The sequence below is a fragment of the Cyanistes caeruleus genome, chromosome 3 (assembly GCF_971803275.1).
Source record: "Cyanistes caeruleus chromosome 3, bCyaCae1.hap1.1, whole genome shotgun sequence".
NCBI lineage: Eukaryota > Metazoa > Chordata > Aves > Passeriformes > Paridae > Cyanistes > Cyanistes caeruleus.
Window position 1 is genome coordinate 53,876,472 of NC_141703.1, and position 17,297 is coordinate 53,893,768.

Sequence of the window (17,297 nt, forward strand, 5' to 3'; positions counted from 1 at the left end):
TTGAAACATACTCTTCTAGCTACAGCCAATGCAAGAATCTCAAACCCAACGAATATCTGCGTATAATGTACTTTTCTTATGGGAATGGTTAATTAGAATAGGCACTTGTAGGAACTAAAAATGTTCATAATTTTTTTTCTTCTGCTGCAGAGATAAATGAAAGTACAAATCCACAATCTTGCCATCTAAGCCTATAGAAGTATAGGTAAATCACCAAGACACACTCCCTGTATAGTCTCTCAGGACAGAAGTTATAACAACTAGAACTAGAAATGGCATTCTAGAACTCTACAATATTTTTGAAAAGTGAACAGAAATGATAATGATGAAGTGACAGAAAAACTTACATAGCATGAATTTGTTTAAACCATTATGAGGTTTAGAATTCCCTTAAGCTATTCTTTAATAGAAAACTACCCAGAATGACACTACATGCCAATTAAATTTATAGGCCATTAATAGAAAATCAATCTTTATGGTTTTAATCAAAGCTGAGACAAGAGACTACCCAAACCTTCTGTGGCAGGTGGTAAATGATCACTGCACTATGAGAAACAATTTGCAGCCATGTCATTGCAGTGTTCCCAAGGTAAGTGTCACATTGCATATGCTTCATTTTTCCTATATTTTCGGGTATTGGTTTAATCCTGAAAATCTGATGTATTTGAGGTCTGATCTAGTCTAACAAATCCTATATACTTTCTTTTAGTGATTCAGAATATGTCCCATTAAATAAGGTGTTTATATATTATAAAATATGTTATTATATTACTTTTGTGAGTGTATATGACTTTCACTGCCTGAATATCTGGCCCAATTCTTATATATACTCTATTGAAATCAGGTTAGTTTTCTTCATCTCTTACTCCTTTTAAGATTAGTTCTGTTGTAAAACTTCTAACAAATCAAGTACACTGGTCTAAGAATTATTTTAATGTATATTGACAATATCTGAAAAACTGTATTATTTTATCATATTGTCATTGTTTAGAGCAAATAGAAATATTGCAGCTGTGCTATGTAAGTTTTTTAGTTACTCTGAATGAAAAAAAGGTTATGTTGCTTTTTCGATCACCATAAAAATCTTTCACCTCAGTGTCCTTTTGTGAAAAAACTCAGTAAGTGAAAATGCTTTGAAGGCAGGTTTCCTAATCAGATTTTTATAAGGAGATATCATTCATTGCTCAGCTTAACAGGGCAGTTGAATGCCAACTGGTAATTGAAGTCCGTCTGCAGAAAAATAAAATATCAATCACACTTGTCATTAAAAGAGAAGGGAAAAGCACAAATGAATGTGGTTTTCTTTTGACCCAAGGATTTTTATTTTTTTTAACAGAAATACTGATTTATGCAACCATCAGGTTTGAATGCATGCAACACAACTTTCTGAGATTGAATTCCATTGATTTTCTATAACAATGTCAAGCATTCAATGCATCACAGAAGCTGTGAGACTGAAATAAATAATCCCTTATGAAAGAAAGTGATTCTTCCCTTCTTAAACCCATTGGTGAACATCTTGCTCTCCTTCCGCCTTGCTCTGTTGTAGCTTAAGCCGTAAGATGTTAGAACTTCTTAATTCCCTGTCTTCATTTTCATTTAGGATAACATGCTTTGTTTTCCTTATGACCTTCTTTATGCTCTTGCCTCTAGGGTAAGTTGTTAAAATTGTATCCCTTTCTGTTTATGAAATGTGAATAGATGTAAAGAGCAAAATAAATGCTAAAAATTCAACTTTGAATATAGTTATATGTGATATTGACAGAATCTGAGTAGCACAAAAATAGCATTGAAAGATGCTATTTCACATGGAAGATTCATATTTGAAAGGTGCAAAAGACTTGTATGTAACACATACTACACATGCAAATTATTATTTGTAATGAGCTCTGCAGTGTTTCTGATCACACTGTCAGTCATAATCACTTTTCTGATATTGTTAGTTCTGGTTATTTGAGTTTAATATTTATAGCTCAAGATACTTATTTATAAATTTGAGTTAGATGAGTCTTGTACTCCACACCAAATTTATCACTTGCTTTGTTATTGATTTGTTAGTTATTTACTCTTCTTTTTCATACATATGATTTAAACTTGGTAAATAATTTAAATTCCACTATGACATTCATTTCAGGCACCTTCAGATGTTGTTTTGAAATTCCTACCTTGAACATAAAAACAAACTATTGCTTATGAAGAATGACATACAATTTTGAGGTGAGTGTTTCCATACAAACAGATACTACTGTCCCCAAAGTATTTTACTGATGTGCAACTTGGTTTATCACAAATACAAAATGCATGATTTTCAGATAAAAACTCAACTGTTTCGCAAGTAAGAAAATTAAGAGCATTGAATTATCTTCTCATCCTTATTCAATAACAGACAAATCAGTTATTATTTTTTTTCTTTTTGTGGTTCCCTGTATCTTAAGGAGTTCCAATGACTATTCAGCAGTTTCCTCAACTGCATGTAGGCCTTCTATTTTAACTGGCAATAGCAGGTCAATCAATACAGGTACTCATTTGTAATTTTAATAGGTCTACATTTGTACCTAAATATTGGTAACATAAATAAATATAAATAGAAATCTCTATTTGAAAGATTTGATCGCCAGTGAAAATACAATGTAAAAGTGACTGCTAACTTGATGACAATATCTACTTTAGGCATCTTGTTTCTGATATTTTAATTTGCTCAATGTTTCTATTTCTCTTACACCCAGGAAAGAATGACTGACATCTTCAGTGGGATATTTGAGCAGAGACACAGTTTTGATTCATCTCCTACATCACTGGTTTCCATTTTTTAAAGGGAGGCCCATGACAACTCTGTTCCTTGATAATAACAATTTTTTTGACAATTTGAACCCTGTGATTTTAACATCTTCCTCTTTTAGAGTGGTTTAGAGAAGTAAAGAAAGATGATTATAGACTTCAATAGCTAATACAACTTAAACCAGCATGTCAACAACCATGAGTTTCACTGAATATGGAAATCAGCTTTTCAGAAATTAGTTCTTCTCTCTCATAGTCAAACTTATAGTCAAACTTAAGAAGTGTGGGTTGAGTGAGGTGGATTGAGAACTGGATGAACAGAAGACCCCAGAGCATCCTAATCAGTGGCACAGGATCCAGTTGGAGGCCTGTCCCTAATGATGGATTAGGGATGGATAGTCCCTAATCAAGGATTGCTACTGAGCCCAGTATTGTTTAACTTACCCATCAATGACTTGGATGAAGGGGCAGAGTGTGTCAGCAAGCTCACAACAACACAAAGCTGGGATAAGCAGACAATACCCCTGAGGGCTCTCTCTGCAGCCCTTCAGAAGGATTTCAAGAGGTTGGAGAGATGGTTTGAGAAGGATTGTCTGAAACATGACAAAGGCAAATGCAGCATCCTGTACCTGGAGAATAATAACCCACCAGTACAGGCTGACCTGGAAAGCAGATCTGTGGAGAAGAATGTGGGGGTGCTGGTGGACAGAAAGCTGTCCATGAGCAAGAAGTATGTCCTTGTAGCCAAGACCACCAACAGAATTGTGGAATGCATTAAGAGCGCTGCCAGCAGGTCAAATGAGATGATTGTGCCCCTCTACTCAGCCTTGGTGAGAGCACATCTGGAGTGCTGTTCTGGGGTCTTCAGTACAGGACAGACACAGACACAGCACTCCTGAAGCAGGTTCAGGGGAAGGCAACAAGGATGATTAGGGGGCAGGAGTATCTCTTCTATGAGGAAAGGTTGAGGATATTTGGCCTGTTCAGCCTTCAGGAGACATGACTGAGGAGTGGCTTCATCAATGTCTATCAGTAACTGAAAGGAGGGTGTCCAGAGCATGAAGCCAGGCTCTGCTCAGTGGTGCCAAGCAACAGGAGAAGACACAATGGGCAGAAACTGATGCACACGAAGTTCCATCGGAACATCAGGAACAACTTTATTGTTCAGATGACAGAGCCTTGGAAGAGAGTGCTCAGAGAGATTGTGGAGTCTCTGATTGTTGGCCCAGATAAGCCACTGTGGTCTCTTTCAAAATGACCCCATTCCCTGATTCTGTAAGAAAAAAGCAGGAATGCAATATAGCAGTAGGTATGGTCAACAGAAATTGGCAGAGTTTTAGATTTAGTTATTCTTTCTGAGAAACTCATTCCTTCTTTCAGAAATTTTATGAGATCTTATTTTCATAATTAGGTAATATCCAACTGGGCAATGGCTTACTGACTGCTATGCAGATTGTCATCTGGAATTGTTTACTGCCTTAGGACAGAAAAAGACATGGAATACATCTCACCTGTATGCATATTTTACTTCAATGTATCTTTTTTCCTGTGCTATAGGTAAGGAAAAATCAATTGGCTCTGAAATCTTCTACTTGTGTCTTACGTGTATTATGTTTCCTTGTCCTTGATAGGACAAAAGATGGTTTCTGTCAGGACAACAGCTTCTGTTGATACAAATAGAGCACTTTGGGAATAATTTAACAGATGTTAGTTGAAAATGACTGAGAATATTCAGTAAGGGAATAAAGTGGTGAAAAGTTATATTTAGTATTTAATTATTAAAATGGAAGTTACTTAATCAAATACATGAAAGAGATATAGATATCTTTATAATCTCACTGCGATAGTCTTTCAAATAGTTGTAAGGAGCAATAAGGTCCCCCCCCTGAGTCTCCATTTGTCCAGATTAAACAGCACCAGTTCCCTCAGCTGCTTCTTATAAAACCTGTGCTCCAGACCTTTCAGCAGCTTTGTCATCCTTCTTTGGACAACCTATGGCACCTCAATGTCTTTTCGTAGTGAGGGGCCCAAAACTAAGCACAGGACTTGAGGTGCAGCCTCACCAGTACTGACTACAGAGAGATGATCACTGCCCTGGTGCTGCTGGCCACACTATTGCTGATACAGTCTAGGATGCCATTGACCTTCTTGACCACCTAGGCAGACAGTGGCTCATATTCAGCCAGTTGTTGACTGACACCCACAAGTCCTTTCCTGACAGGAAGCTTTCCAGCTGCTCTTCCCCAAGCCTGTAACATTGCATAGGGTTGATGGGACCCAAGGGCAGAACCCAGCCCTTGGCCTTGTTGAACCCCATACAGTTGGCCTCAGTCCATTGATTCAGCCTGTCCAGATCTGTCCCTTCAGAGCCTTTGTACCAGATCAACACCCCCACACAACCTGGTGTGAACTGACTGAGGGTATATTCCATCCCCTTGTCCCGATCATTGATAAAGATATTGAAGAGAACTGGCCCCAACACTTAGCCTATGGGAACCCCAGTAGTGACTGACCTCCTTCTGTGCGTAGTACCTTTTATCACCCTACATTTTCGGCCCAGCCATCCAGACACTTTGTTACCTGTTTTCTGTTTCAGAAAAGAGTGCACCTGCCCAAGTAATGAGCAGCCTTATATGGTTGCCACCAGACTGTTGGCTGAACCTGGCTTCCAGCACTAGACCTGTTCTTATTACTCAGTTGTTTTTGTCAATGTTCTGCCTGATTTGCTGTCACACTCAGCTTCTGACTTGCATTGCCTTGCAGAATAACTCATTTCTGCTGCTCCCTGGCACATATAACATCACCTCTTTCACTTTCAGATGTCCTCTTGTTCCTGCCAGATGGATAGGAGGTTGCTTTGGCTTCATGTCCCCAGGTTCAGCCAGTAATGAGTCTGAGCACATATTCCTGATTCACAAACAAATACAGCTGGTCACACAGATAAAAACAGCGGTGGCATAAACATGAACAGAACACCCACTTCTGTTCCACCTTTCCAGCTGATTTGGTTTAAATCTACTTGTACAATATGCACAAGCACAATGTACTTCTTTTCAGTAGTTTGGCCCAGAGCCTGGTCTCCTCCACTTCCTTGAATCTGAACCCATAGCTGCCTCTTTGGATAAGGTCACTCACACCCTTTAATCTACTCATTGGCTTCTCCAACTTGAACTTCTCTAGTGGCTTGTGTACATATGAACATAAAGGAAAGAGAGACACAGCTGGAAAGAACAACAGTGTCATAAGAAGAAAGGACAGATTTTAGCTATCAAGCAGAGGATTTCATAGAAATGCACTGACCAACAGGTTACTTCCATACAATGAGTGACTTTGGGCCCCTTTTCCCTCTTCTAACTGCATCCTTTACAAAGTCCTTTGTCCTTTAGACAATAACCCCTTTTAGTCTGCATGGTTTTCTGGGGAATTTATTTTGCTGACTCATTTTGGTGAGCTTCCCACCCAGGAAGACAATCTAATAATTGTCCTTTAGCAATACAAGAATTAGCAGAGACAGTATACCCTTTCAACGACTATGTTGACAGGTTTCCTTTACCTGTCACTGCTTCTCTGATCTTTTCCATGGTTTTGTTCAATGTGACTAACATTTAGTGAGATAACTTAACTTAGGTAATGAAAGACATGAAATATAGGTCTTTATAAATTATTCTATCTGGTAATGCCATACAAATCTTTTGTACTCTCCTTACTATAAAATGGGTAAATATTTAATTTGTATATTTATTTCATTTCTATATTCAGATACATACTTAAGACTGCAGTTTTCAAGTTCCAGATCTGCTTTTGCTCCATACTAATCCTATGACAGAGCAAGGTAACTCTAATTAAAGCACATGCCAGTTCTTTTTTCCTTACAAAGAAAACCCACTTGGATGTTTCAATAGCAGGTGCCCTAGTATATACTAGATGCCAATCTGAAAAGCAAGACACTGTAATAGATTATACAAGCATGAAAAAGAATGTCTAGACAGAGCCTGAAGACCTTCTGCCTTTGGCACAAATCACAGTTGTTCATCATCAGTTTGTATTCAGAGTCTTGGAAGTATGGGAACAGAATCCACAAAGAGCTTTATCATTTTCTCTGGTTTAAGCAAGAATTCAAGTAAAACTTAGAATGAAGAACCTAAATAAGCATTTAGATGAAACAGATATTTCCTATGAGTGGCAGAATTAGCGAAATCTTTTCAAAAAATCTGTGTCATTTTTTTCCAATTTCCATTCATGATATCACCTGAATAATTTCTGGGTTTACCCATGTGCCCAACTTGAGCTCAGGACTGTCTATATGTACACATGCTGTTTCAGTACTCCTATGCTGGCTGTCCAGTTCCAACAACTATTCAAAGGAGACAGTAAAATCTGGATTATTCTTATGATCACTGATTTTTATGAAACTTGTTATGAAACATTTCTCTCATGTTTAGCATAACTCAGCTGAAAAGTTCTAGGGGTAGCTGGATTTAGACAGAAAAAAAGATAGCTCATAAGTCTTTGTTCTTCAGAAGACCAGGCTGAAACCAGAAAATTTGAAAAAGAGAACTCATCCTTCTTATTCTCTGTTAATTGGAAATTTCAAAAATTATGTATGTGAAAGTTAGTAGAAAGCCAATTTGTTTATTTGCTTCCCTTGAATACTTTGTATACCAAAAGTAATTTTTCAGGAAGATGAAGATCATAGGAAATCCTACAGATTTAGACAGAGTGCTGGGTTTGGCTGTCTGGCTGCTTAGATAAGTGATAGATAAGACATATTTTGTCCTATAAACTTGTTGTTGGAGGTTAGGTGTCCTTCCTTTTCTTCCTTCTCACCTATAGAATTTTCCCTATTATTTGCAGGCAAACCTGACTGCTGGCATTTACCTAAGACAAAGAGTTCAGCTGGGCCCAGGGGGAAGAGGGGGGCAGGTAAAAAGGGACAGAGGACAGGGCTTCTTCTTTTTCTTCTTTGTGTTCCTCAGAGCCCTGCAGGAGCACCAGGACTGACTGCCCGCAGGGGGTTTGTGAAGCAAAGCCTCTCCTCCATCCATTCCCATCTCATCCGAGAAAGCTGTCACGGGATCCCTGGTTCTGTTTTGTTATTAATGCCATAGTTGTCATTGTTTGTTTGCCTTGTTATACATACTACTAAATTACGTTATTCTTATCCCCATATCTTTGCCTGAGAGTCCCTTAATTTCAAAATTATAATAATTCAGAGGGATGGGTTTGCATTTTTTCCTTCCAAGGGAGGCTCCTGCCTTCCCTAGCGGACACTCATCTTCCAAACCAAGACACTTGTTCTAAGTTCTTTTCAATAAAAGGGAAAAAAGAAACCAAAACAAACCCAGTGTGTATTATTTCGTGAGAAGTATATTTTTTCTGATGGCTGAAAAGCCATCCAGGCAGGCAGCGTGCACAGCTCCACCTTGGGACATCAATGGCACTTCCTGACCCCTGGTGGTAATACCTTCTTTTCCCTTTGTCTCCCCTCTCCATTGCTCCCATTTCTTCTTCCTTTTGCTCTGTCTTCTCTTGTCCTCTTTAGCGGGATAACTCCTTTTCATTTTTTCTTTTCATTACCAATAAACGGGTCTCAGATACAACGTTTACCTCATTTGGCTAATTCCATTCCTGACCATCCATTATTAAAAGATCTCCAAGCTGTTCCCCACTTTGGAATGTGACACTTTCTTTACTTTGTGAAAATATTCCAGGGTCAGTCTCATCAGCCTCTGGGCACATGATCAGTAGTTGATGCAAGAAGCATAGAAGACATCAAAATGCTTTAGCATCTGGAGTGGGTGGAGTGTGTAGAAAGGAAATTAGAAATCAGAAAACTGAAACAATGCAAGCAGATGAAATTTAATATAAAGATATACATTAATCCTGAGAAGCACAGGAAAAAGCTATTTTTGTGTGACTTCACTTCTTCATACACAGATCCCTTTTAACAGAAGGAGATAGCTAATGGCATAAGTCAAGCAGGTTCCAATTATGTAAGGAATAGTAACAAATAATGAAGTCTTCATGGTTCATATGGGGTCAGGAGGAATGCTAGAAGTTCCAAATGAATGTCTAGAACTGGAACTCTGCCCAAGATACTTGGTGCAATTTACACTGCAATATGGAGAAGTGGAAGGTTATCAGGAAATGCCATATGTGTTCAAACCATGAACAGACACAAAATACTTCCAGCTAGGGCATCTTCATTGGAATGATCCTCAGTAGCTGTGACCACTCAGTTCAACTACAAACTGTGGAGTCCCTTTAAAAATGTAATAAGAAATTAACCTTTTACCTCTCTTCTCCAAATAGACTGAATACATAAATCAGCCACTATCTTGAGCAAGTCAGGATTTTTCATTTTTTCTCCATTTTGCCAAAATTACTATGATTACTGGTACTTAGGGGTCCTTTTTCAGTTTCTAATTAATCAAATTTAGTCCAAAAGAGTAATAGAGAGGGAAAAACTAACACAAAAAACTACATCAAATTTACAGTTCAATTAGTCACCTTTGCCAATATTGCATCACAAATCGTTACTTTTTTATAGTTAGATAAGGAAATAATTATTATGGTAAAAAAACCCAAACAAACAAACCCAAGCCTTTAAACCACAGCATTGTAGAAAGAAAAAAAAAAAAGAGCTTTTTCATACTCATATGCAATGTTTACTCAAAAATACCTGGTTGCTCATAGTCTTCAATTAGGCATACAGAGATCCATAAGAAAAAGCCATCACAACCAAATGTGAACTTTGATCTGTTTCTCTGCACTTGTATCATTAATAGATTCTTCATCTATAATAGTAAAGAAATCAATTGTAGTATCAGGAAAATAGGAAGAGGTTTGTGTAATACTGCATAAGAAATGCAATTCTATATATTTAATCAATTAATTTCTTTACTACAAGAAACAGCCTTAGCAATCAGTTAGGGCATTTATTTTTAATAATTGAAGAACAGGTTTCAGAAAAATTTAGGAACTGTTGAACTGCTGAAGTATTTCAGGAGAATGAAGATGATTTACTCCTCACTTAGGCACTTAGGCACTAAAGAAATAACTTTTATTTATACAATGATGGTCAGCCATAGACTTTTATGGAAGAATATGGACACTTTCAAAATCCAAGATTGTCTCATAACAAAGATACAGAAATGACACCTTAAAATGCATGGTGTCTCTAATACAATATAGCCAAGAGGAAGAGTGACATGCCTTCAGGTCTTTCCTTCAAGGGTTATTTTTATCTTAATCCCTGAAAAAAAGAAAAAAATAAATCAAATAGGACTCTCAGGTCCCAGACTGATGTGATCACTAGGCTACATAGTCAGAGTTCACTTTTCTTCCCTTCTCTATGAAACCAGTGTTCTGGTAGAAGAAGGTGAAGAATTCTCATACTCAAACAACTGGAATCACACCACTATCATCACTAAAACTTCTTTTCTGGACTTTTTACAAGGTGGAAAAAAATATACATTTGCAAAGCAAAATTTTTGACATTTATCTTATGATGAGATGAATAGCCAACAAAAGTAAACATAACTTTTCACTAACTAGGAATATTTTAGAGTAGTGGATATGAATTTCATTACTTCAAGTTTCCATGATAACATGGAATGCAAAACAGTAAAATACTCTGTTTTGTTCAAGCAGAAAGTAGACTTTAATATGGTTCCTGCAGTCAAGTCAGTGGAAAATACTGACCATGCTCTACAACCAATATGTTCTAAGAATGATTGGTGGATCCACTGAAAAGAAGAAATTTGTAGGACCATCTGAGTTGTTGTTCTTAATAGGACTTAATGTTGAGCTAGGAGCCCCCTTGTTCAGCACTGTCCAAGACATGTATGACTCTCAGTATGCCTAGAAGAGCATCTCTAGATAATGATGGAGTACTGGGACGATTACAATTAAATAGGTGAGATTTTTTTAATTATGCAGATGGATGACCAGGGATCTTTGCCAGTACAGACTTTCATTGACTATCCTATTCCATTCTTCATTCTACTGAGTTCATCTACCTCATCTCACAGCTTTATGTTTCCATATTCATAAAAATAATTAACACCAGCTAGGAGCATCACAAATCTATTGCCAGCAAGCTATTACTCCTGTAATAGTTTCTTTCCAGAGTAGAGTTATGAAGACTGATATCTAACAAAAATACAAGGAAGGGATAAGGTAAAATTAGAAAATATCTCTTTACATTCATAAAAGTGCATACATATAAAACACATACACAAGTGAGACATCATTCTGGCTTCAAGTACTTATTGCTTGACAAGTGGACATATGTGCCTTGGCTTCCTTTCACCTTCTACGCTGCTGGTAATACAGAGCAGCTGTGACCCTAAATTTAAGCTAAGATTATGACTGTTATCTCTTGACAAATTTGTTCACAATTCTTCAGACATTTTTGCTGATTCAATACCACTTAACACTGGCATATATCCAGATTTCTGCAGAAACTGCAGTTATGTTGAGCTTTTGAAATATCTTTATTTTGTACAAAGACAAGGATATGAGTATTAAAGCAAATGTCAGTTTCATATAAAATGAAGTCAAGATTTGAGTGAAAAAAGTGAGGTCTGATCCTTTACTACCATACATCTAGAGTGATTACAAAGATTTGATGGAAATTTAAGCTAGAAATACACCAGGGCAAAACCACTGACTTAAATATGGTAGAAGGGCCTGATTCTGCTTATTTTTTTCTATTAATATGTGTGCATATGCTTGGGGGTGTGGGTGTGTGTTGAGGGAGGGGATTGTCCCACATTGCTCTGCACTGGTGTGATCTCACCTCAAGTCCTGTCTGCAGTTTTGGGCACCTCAATATAAGAAAGACAGTGATCTGCAAGAAAGTGTTCAAAGGAGGGTAACAAAGACAGTGAAGTGCTTTGAGGGGAAGCCATATGAGGAGCAGCTGCAGGCCCTTGGTCTGGAAGAGACTGAGGGGAGACATCATTGCAGTCTTCAAATTCCTTGTGAGGAGGAGGGGTAGACACTGATCTCTTCTCTCGAGTGACTAGTGACAGGATCCTAGGGAACCCCATGAAATTGTGTCAGGAGATATTTAGGTCAGATATTAGGGAAAAAGCTCTTCACAGGATGGTTAGACACTGGAACAGGCTCTGCATGGAAGTGGTCACAGCACCAAGCCTGACAGAGTTCAAGAAGCAGTTGGACAATGCTGTCAGGCACAAGGTGGGATTTCTGGGGCTGTCCTGTGTAGGACCATGAGAAGGACTCAATGATACTTGTGAGTTGCTTCCAACTCAGAATATTCTATGACATATGTATATGTAAAATTACTACAGTATGGATTCTGAAAGCTTGAACTTGTTTTAAAGTGTTAAGAGAGCTGGAATGAAGCATTTCTTTACTCTCATTTGCATTACCTATAATGCCATATTTGAAAAAAACCTTTTTCATGTCAAAAAAGAAGGAAAAGAAGTCAGGATTTTAGATTTCCATATGGTTTTAGCAAACGTTGACTGAAATATCTTGTTTTAGATGTTGTAGTTTTGATATTTTTTACCTTTAGAAACAGAAAAAATTAAATATTCAGAAAATAAATTAAAAATGAAATAACATAATTTTCCTTTAATTTTTCCACTAGCATCTTATGAGTTGTTAATGAAGCTGAAGTAATTTTAACAACAACAACACCACAAAAGAAAATCTGTCCTTGCTTATGTCTGTATAAGTCAGATTGAATTATTGAGAAATATATCCTTGACAGTGTCTACACATACATACAAAATCAAACATAATTATGCCTTTCAATTGTACTTCTAGTAGTTTTAAAGTTTGTGGCTTTTTAAATCACTGGCTGTTGGAATAATAAAATGAGATTCAATGGCAACTTAGCAGCTCAGCAAGTGCAGTATGATATTTTCCTTGGTGCCACAGGATATCTACGAACGTTTGAAAATGTGTTTTGAAATGTGCCAAATAGTTTTATTTAATATGGACACTTCAGAAAAAGAAGAACTGATCAGCATGTGGGCATTATGGGCATTGCATTGCTCTGACACATTCTAGGAGCATGAGATTTAAAAGAGTTCTTTTATTAAATTTCTGATTAAATGTCTGAATGGTTGTGGAGAATGAAAAGTAGGACTGCCATAAATAATAGTAGAGCTAACTGAATATATTTATTTCCCAAAAAATAGTTGTATATTGCTTCTCATCCCATACTACTCATAGGTATTTTCCTTAAAGACTCCAAGTGCATTTGCTTAAGAGAAAAATATTTAGAGAAATTATGAGCAATGCACATCTTGTTTATAATTCTGTGTCAATATTACACTCTGGAAAGAAAAGGGGGTTAATCTGAACATTTTAAAGAAATACAGTGTCCCTGGTGTTCATTTTGTACTGAAAAATGTGGAATGCACCACGTTATAAACACTGCATTTCAGGTTGCTTTGGGGGCTGATAGTAGGAAGTGATAGGCATATGACTATACTTGATTAATCCACTTTAATTCCCTAGAACTTTAATAAAAGCAGATAGGGAACGATGATGGTCCAGCCAGTCTTACCTGGTAAAAACTGAAAAAGGGCAATTCTCTGGTTTAACCCCAGGAAGCAGCATGGTCCCACAGAGCCTCTTGCTCACTCCTCCACAGTGGGATGGGGAGAAAATCAGTAAGGTAAAAGTGAGAAAAACCATGGGCTGAGATAAAAACAGCTTAAAAGCTACAGCAAAAGTCCTGCACACAAGCAAAACCAAACAAGAAATTCATTTGCCATGTCCCATTGGCAGGCAAGTGTTCAGACAAGTAGGGCTCCATCAGGCATAAAGGTGACTTGAGAAGATGAATGCCGTCGCTCCAAACATCCCTCCTCTTCCTTTTTGTTCTTCCCCCAGCTTTATATGCTGAGCACGATACCATATGGTATGGAATATCCTGTTGAACATTTGGGGTCAGCTGTCCTGGCCTTAATGCTATGTAAGCACTGCTCAGCAAAAGCTGAAATATTGGTATGCTAGCAACACCATGCTCATTACAAATACAAAATACAGTATCATAGGGGCTTCTGTGATGAAAATTAAATGTATTACAGCCAGAACCAGAATAAAGAGTGACAGAACTCCTGAATCAGAGTGGTTTGACTCAAAGAACAAATGTCTTTGATCACTGAGAGAAACAAGCAAAGCTAGTCACATTTAACAAGCACTTGTTCTCAGAGAGAATGATGACCAGTCAAGTACAAAATTTTGAAATTTCTTTTTTAAAATAAACTGATGAGAGATGTGAAAATTTTGAAATTCCAAATCTTGCCTTGTGTGGTAATAGACCTGCAGGTAAAAATTATCTAGTTTTCATTGTTTTGAAATGTTTTCTCACTTTCACCTTTATATCTACATCAACTACAGGCTTGAAGAACTTTGTGGAAAATTTCAGGTGTGACTTAGAGATCTGAAATCTAGACTTTGGATCCTAAAAATAGTTGGTTATTTGTAACAAATTTTATAGAATCTGAATGATCCAGACATCTTTTTTTTTTTTTTTTTAAATAAAATTCCCCTATATTCTAGTTTTTCACTTCTGTGACTACCTGCAGCATGACTTCTTGCTTAGAATGTGTGCTGTGCTCTGTAAGATTGCCTTAACTTGTCCAATTTGCTGCTTTACACTGCATCAAGTACCTGCATTGAGCATAAACACATTATATGTGGACCAAGTTGCTTGCAAAATGTAATGCTACTAATCCTTTTACATGCAAAGCAAACTGACAAAAAAAAAAAAAATTAAGTCAGAGTTAAATCACTGCTCTGCAATGCAGGAGAAAACGGAGGTATCCAGATGGCAATTTTCTGCCCTTTAGTTAAATTTAAGCTGGCAGAATCTCCTTGTAATGGTCTTCAAAGGACTTTGTTGTCTTCTTGAGCATAAACACTTATATTATGCAGACAGTCATTTTACTAAGTCTGATTTTATCAGTCTCACTTAATTTTGGTCTACTGGGTCTTATTCCAAATCTCCTATTTCAAAGGAAAATTCTTAAGACTGAAAGTAAAATTTATTCTCAAGTCATGGTGTGTCAGCCCCTCTTGCTGAAGTAGCCTCCCTTGTTAAAACATCATTAAAAAGGTTATTTAGTCCAAAGAATGAGAGATGCAGTCTCACGCTGAAAATGTTTCTCTAGATTGATATGTTAAGGACTTTCAGCTGTGAAGGAACAGTTTTTATTCCTACTCAAAAAATGTTTGATATATATAATATCATATTGTCTTACATTTAAGTTTATAAAAGATATTTGGAGAAAAGGCCAGAAACTCCACTTTTCAATGACCTTCCTTATCTATGCCAAGACAAAGTTGCATTTAACATATGAGCTCTCCTTGACCATATTTATGCACTATATTATTCATCTAATAAGTTGTGACCACCAGAAAATGTCTGATAAGACAGAAAAGAAAAGGTTCCTTTCTTGAAGGGTCCTACTTGCTGAAGAGGAAATGCTTATGAAGGTGATTGGTTGCACATTTTTCTTTGTAATAGTGTGTAATACTCTTGCTGTGCTAATTTATTCCCTAATGTTCTTCTGATTTGAGTTATTAAATTTGCTAAACATATGATCTTGCCCAATCCATAGCCCTGTAATCCCCAATGCCTAATCACACAAAATAGTATTTTTCCTCTACCATATGAAAGTGTCATCTTAACTTTCCAATTATGAATTTATTTTTCCTGGAATTTTTTGTGTAATAAATTGAAAGTAGAATACTAAACAGTTTACCTACAATGGGTCCTTTTATGTTCCATATTTCTGTGGTAACTTTTCATGTTTAAAACTAAGCTGGCAACTAAGCTCCACACAGCCATTCACCACTAACCCTTCCACCAGTGGAGCAGAGGAGAGAACTGGGAGAACAAAAACTTAGAAAACTCATGACTTGAGACAGTTTGGCAGCTAAAGCAAAAGTTACGTGCACAAGCAAAGCAACAAGGAATTTGCTCACCACTTTCCATGGACAAATAGCTATTCAATCATCTCCAGAAACGTATGTCTCAAATAAGTGTAACTGTGACTTGGGAATTAAAAATGGAACATCCCCTTCATCATTCTTTGCCCAGCTTTATGTGCTGAGCATAATGCCGTATGTAATGGAATGTTCCTTTAGTTATCTGGGGACAACCCCCTCCCAATGTCCCATGCACCCCCAGCCTCCTGGGACTCAGGGACCTGTGGGGTGGGTAAGCAAGGCCCGACAACAATTTGAGAATGCACATGGTAGCATCTCCCTGAATAACCCCCAGCCTCCAACAGTGGGAGGCACGGGGCTCTCCTGAGCCAGCAAGGCTCTCTCAGTGATTTTTCTGCTGGCAGCAGGCCCTGCTGTGTAACATCCCCCATGTCCCTGGCAGCTTCTAACGCTCAGTGGGACTCACTGGGCGACGTACAGCCAAAATTTCTCCTCAGGTCCCTGCTTTAGGGTCAAATCTCAGCCTCCCAGTATGGCTAGTGTGGGCTGGGGGAGCAGAACAAAGGGGTGAGGTTTCATTACCTTAAGAAGCAGTGCAGAGGTGCCAGGCTGCAATCACAGCCTTTGACTGCCAGCAGCAACTGATGTGTCAACTGCCAAACCCGCAGAGAGCCTTCTGGAACCTTCCAGACACTGGCAGGTTCAGCTGCAGCTGTGGGTGACACTGGCCACTCTCGGCTTCACCAGCCACTTACTCCAGGCTCTAGGACCATTCCTACATGGCCACACCTGCCTTCCAAGACTGTCCAGCTGTGCCCATTGATGCTTTAAGTTTTAGCTTTTATATTTTTCATACTTTGTACTACCTAGGTGTGTGTAGTTTTAAGCTTCATATTAAGTGTTAGTGAGCTCTGTTCACAGAGTAGGTAGAAAAAGCAATTCCTTTTCTATCTTGACGCCAAGGACAATCGTTACAAGTTTCAGGCCCATAAAAATAGGTAGACTGAAGAAAAAAAAACAAGGATGGGACTTCATAACCTGAAGCACTCATTGGACAATTAACCCTGATGTGCAGATGGACCAAAACTTATAAAAATGTGAGACCTCGTGACCAGTGATTCATTTTGTGACCATTTTGGGTCCATCTAGGGTGTAGCCCTGGTCAGGCTCTTGTACTGCCCAAGGTGTGTCCTTTAAGGCCCTTCAATAAATACCTACTTTATTCTTAACTCTGTCTAGCCTCTGTTCTAAGCCAGCCTTCTCAAGGCATCACCATGCTCACCCTGTTGGAAGGCCAGGGCCCTTGGCACCATGCAGCTTCTATCCCTCTACAGACTTCTTCCTGAAAGAGTCAGACTTGATGATCCTTCCAGGTCCCTTCCAACTCTAGACAATTCTGTGACTTGTACCATGGCACCAACCCTCATGTCCCTCTACCTCTCTGTATTTGGTCTCTGCAGGACTGCAGCAGCTTGGACCCCAGGGACGGCAGTTCTCCCTGAAGCTCACTGGGCTTATATCCCACCTCTCCCAAGGGAGCCCAAGAGGCCTCACCTGAGCCCTTTTCTCTGCAGAAC

General features: G+C 38.1%; 1 long non-coding RNA gene across 1 annotated transcript in view; it reads right to left on the reverse strand.

Annotated features, from left to right (window-relative positions):
* Positions 1-16,410, reverse strand: part of LOC111932279 (uncharacterized) — a 40,716-nt gene extending 24,306 nt beyond the window's left edge. The window contains exons 1-2 of the long non-coding RNA XR_002866070.2: positions 16,303-16,410; positions 13,328-13,406 (exon numbers count right to left, since the gene is read on the reverse strand). This is a non-coding gene — a long non-coding RNA (uncharacterized LOC111932279). The remainder of the gene's footprint in view (positions 1-13,327; positions 13,407-16,302) is intronic.
* Positions 16,411-17,297: the final 887 nt, after the last annotated feature.